This window comes from Papio anubis, chromosome 11 (assembly GCF_008728515.1).
Source record: "Papio anubis isolate 15944 chromosome 11, Panubis1.0, whole genome shotgun sequence".
NCBI lineage: Eukaryota > Metazoa > Chordata > Mammalia > Primates > Cercopithecidae > Papio > Papio anubis.
Genome location: NC_044986.1, coordinates 90,388,169 through 90,392,651, shown reverse-complemented (window position 1 = coordinate 90,392,651; position 4,483 = coordinate 90,388,169). Strand labels below are relative to the sequence as shown.

The window sequence follows — 4,483 nt, the reverse complement described above, 5'->3', positions numbered from 1 at the left end:
AACAGAGTCTCGCTCTGTCGCCCAGAAGTGCAGTGGCATGATCTCGGCTCACTGCAAACTCTGTCTCCAGGGTTCACACCATTCTCTGGCCTCAGCCTCCCGAGTAGCTGGGACTACAGGCACCCGCCACCACACCCGGCTTATTTTTTGTATTTTCAGTAGAGACAGGGTTTCACCGTGTTAGCCAGGGTGGTCTCGATCTCCTGACCTTGTGATCCGCCCGCCTGGGCCTCCCAAAGTGCTGGGATTACAGGTGAGAGTCACCGCACCCGACCTCTTTCTTTCTCCTTCCTTCCTTCCTTCTTTCCCTTCCTTCCCTACCTTCCCTTTCTCCCTTCTTTTCTTTCTTTCTTTTCTTTTCTTTCTTTTCTTTTCTTTCTTTCTTTTCTTTTCTTTCTTTCTTTCTTTCTTTCTTTCTTTCTTTCTTTCTTTCTCTTTCTTTCTTTCTTTCTCTTTCTTTCTTTTTCTTTCTTTCTTCTTTCTTTCTACAGTGTAAAGAGGTTTTTTTTGTTTTTGTTTTTGTTTTTTTAATTGTGTATGTGTAACATTAGGCAAAAGTATTTAAAGTTAATAAATTTTTATTTGAGGAATTCCATGTTGTGATTTCTTTCACTCTCCATCAAGGTCACTTTAGATCCTCTAAAGAACCGATGTCAAAATTTATCTTCAAAAGATTTATCCTCAAGTTAGCCCTTTTTAATGAAACTGATGCTTATTTTAATCCAGTTGTCCCGTCAACCCATAATCATTTTATTTTGGTTTCTATCATCTCCTTTTTACATAGGTATACTGATGAAGACTTCAAACTTCACCTACGGAAAAATCAAGAATCTTTGGCGTCTAATTTCTTCAACCAACTTACTTTAGGGTCATTTTTAGTATAGGTGGATCTGCCTGGTTCTCAATTTGATGCCCTAAGCGATCATACTCAAGAATAGTACAGATGTGTGGAATATGCTGATACCTTTAACTTCAGACAACATGTTCTCAAGATAAAAGCTTTTAAAACCAAATGCCATCTTATGTATCAAGTCAACATAAAATTGGAATACAAAATTAATACAGCTGAGGATTTCCCTCATATCCCATGCTTTTTAACTATCTATTCTACAGTCCTAGAATCAACCTTTTTAAAATTAAGAGTCAGGGTCTGTCTTTGTTGCCTAGGCTGGAGTAAGTGGTGCCATCAAAGCTCAGTGCAGCCTCCAACTCCTGGAGTCAATCCTCCTGCCTCAGCCTCCCCTTCCTGAGTAGCTGCAACTACAGGCGCATGCCCCTATATCCAGCTAATTTTTAATTTTTTGTGGAGATAAGGTGTTACTTTCTTGCCCAAGCTGGTCTTGAACTCTTGGCTTCAAGCAATCCTCCAACCTCAGTCTCCCAAAGTGTGAGGATTGAAAGCATGAGTCACTGAGCCTGGCCTGGAACCAACCTCTCTAGTTATCAATACTCCCATTAGTTAACTGTCTCAGGTATCATAATATCCCTTCTTACATGTATCAAAACTCACACTGAACAATGAGTTCCAGGTTGCAAAAGAGGACTTATTTTTTGCACCTATCCATAAGTCTTTGTCCATAAGTTAAACAAAAACATACATAAGTGCAGTCATTAGGGTTTTTTTGACCGCTGAACTCCAAACATTATCTTTGCCTGTGTGACCAAGAAAACAAATTCTAGCTGGACTTTTTAGTAGCTATAGAGAATGACAACCAGCAAAGCAACTCAAAAGATAAAAAGGAATGCTCAAATTGACTCCTAATAATTACTACTATTACCAAATGGCAGTCAGTGATTGTTTTCTCCTGTTTCTCAGTTTTTCACATGCTTTCTGATTATAATAAATTTGTGAATCAGCAGGGGAAGAAGGTAGTATGAGGAACTTAGGTATTCTTGTGACTGCTGCAGAAAACAAAATAATTGATGAGTCAAAGAAAACTAGTCTGTGTAATGGATTTTGTGGCCTTTGAGATTATTCCTAAAGTTCATAAAGTGCTTTGTTTTATTCATTTTATTTATGTATTCTAAAGATTTACTTATTAAATATTTAATCAAATTAAATAATTATAATAAATAGCACATAGGCTGCGTAGAATGCTCTGGAGAAAAAACAATGATAAAGAATGCATGGACTCTGCCCTCAGGGTGCTTCTGGTCTCATAAAAAAGATAAGACATATACAAGAATAACTACAATGCAAAGTAAAATATTATCAAGAACAACTTGCATTTCTCTTACAGAGTAACTGTTATCATCAGAATGACATTTCCACCATAAACAACCATAAAAATGAAACACAGGCACTATAGGGCTGTCATACTTGAAAGAATGAAAACACATAAAGTGAGCTTCCTGATAGCTCTAGCCTATTGCCTGGAGGCACTTTCTAGAAATAATGCGGAGATGTGCTGTCCACGCAGAGAAGAGCGATCTCACTGAGACGGGTAGTCAGAAATCAGAGTTCAAGGCTGGCAGGCAGGCTGCATGTACAGGAAGGGAAAAGTACAGGAAGAAGTGGTGATGAGAAGCAGCCATGGAAATGTACATAGCTTTCTCCTTAAGTTCTTGGAGGAATACCAAGCAGCACACAGAGACCTCACTGAAAAACCAGGCATTTATCTGAGACCGCGGAGTGCAGTAGAAGTGTGTCTATCTACTCCAGACCTATAAGACTGACTTTTTTTCTCTTTTGTTTTTGTTTTTGTTTTTAGATGGAATCTCGCTCTTGTTGCCCAGGCTTGAGTGCAATGGTGCGATCTTGGCTCACTGCAACCTCTGCCTCCTGGGTTCAAGTGATTCTCCTGCTTCAGCCTTCTGAGTAGCTGGGACTACAGGCGGGCACCACCATGCCCAGCTAATTTTTGTATCCAATCTCTTGACCTCGTAATCCACCCACCTTGGCCTCCCAAAGTTCTGGGATTACAGGAATGAGCCACCACGCCTAGCCAAGACTGACTTTATATCCACCTTTACAAAGCTTTTATAGACCATTGGAAAATGAAGCCCAACTATTAGTAAACAGTCTACCAAAAAAACCAAACCATCACTCGTAAAAAAAAAATTGGCTTTTGATAAAGTGATATCCACCATAATTTTCATTTTAATTACTAGATGTAAAAAGTGACCAATAACTAATGAATTTTTTGAAAGTCATTAATTATAGACCCAGAAATGACAAAAAGGAGTTGGAATTAGCAGACAAATATAAAGGAACTAATGAGCTTAATGACTGAACAGATGGGGAATCTCAGTAGAGAAATGGTAATTGTAGAAAATGTTTACATGGAAATTCCAGACCTTAAAACCTAAAATATCTAAAATTAGTTAACCACTTAACTAATTAGTAAATTGGATACTGTGGAAACAATATCAGAAAAGCTGAGGAAATGACATTAAGAAATAACAAAAATGAAGTTCATAGAATAAAAATGCTGAAATATTAAATAATGACAGTCTTAAAGACAGTGGGGAAATATCCAATGTTCTCACATACATGTAATTGGACTCCTAAGAAGAAAGGAGAAAGAAATTGAGATAGAAAACATATTTGAAGAAATAGCCCCAAATTTTCCAAATTTGCTGAAAATATCAACTCTTAGATCCTAAGCATTCAATAAATTACAAGCAGATTGAACATATACACAACAATAAAGAACTTGTATAACTGCCATCTCTGAAATAAAAATGATAAAAAGCAAACTCGTTTTTCTTTTTTTTTTTTTTTCTTCAAGACAGCCTCACTCTGTCACCCAGGCTGAATGCAGTGGGACAATCTCGCGTCACTGCAACCTCCACCTCCTGAGTTCAAGCAATTTTTATGCCTCAGCCTCCCAAGTAGATAGGATTACAGGCATGAGCCACCATGCCCAGTTAATTGTGTGTGTGTATGTGTGTGCATGTGTGTATTTTTAGTAGAGATGAGGTTTCACCATGTTGGTCAGGCTGGTCTCAAACTCCTGGCTTCAAGTGATCTGTCCGCCTTGGCCTCCCAGAGTGCTGGCATTACAGACATGAACCACTACTCTGGGTCTGAGAAACCTTAAAAAGCAACAAAACACTAAGTATAATACACCACAAATAGAAGGAAAACATAAATAAAAAGTATTGTATTTCTTACAAAAAAGACAACAATGCAAGCCAGAAGACATTGAAATTCTATCTTAAAAATACTGAAAGAAAAGATAACATATCAATCTAGAATTCTATAACCAGTGCACATTTTTTAAAAATGATGTTGAAATTAAGACATTTTAAAATAAACAAAAGTTAGAAGAATTCAGCACCACAAACTTGCACTGAAAGAAATGTCAAAAAAGTTTCTTCGGACTAAAGGAGAAAAATGTCAGATGGAAATTTGGATTACACTTCGAAATAAAAGCCATGGAAGTAGGAACTACATTGGTAAAAATAAAAACATCTTCTTTTTTTAAAACTTGTTTTTAAAAATTGAACCTTAAGCCCAGGCACGGTGGCTCATGCCTGT

At 37.4% G+C, this 4,483-nt stretch overlaps 1 non-coding gene across 1 annotated transcript; it reads right to left on the bottom strand.

Moving 5' to 3' along the window:
- Nucleotides 1-1,479: 1,479 nt before the first annotated feature.
- On the bottom strand, nt 1,480-1,607 carry LOC116269601. Its single transcript, XR_004177221.1, has one exon. It is a non-coding gene; the product is annotated as a small nucleolar RNA SNORA40 (small nucleolar RNA).
- Between the last annotated feature and the right edge of the window lie 2,876 nt (nt 1,608-4,483).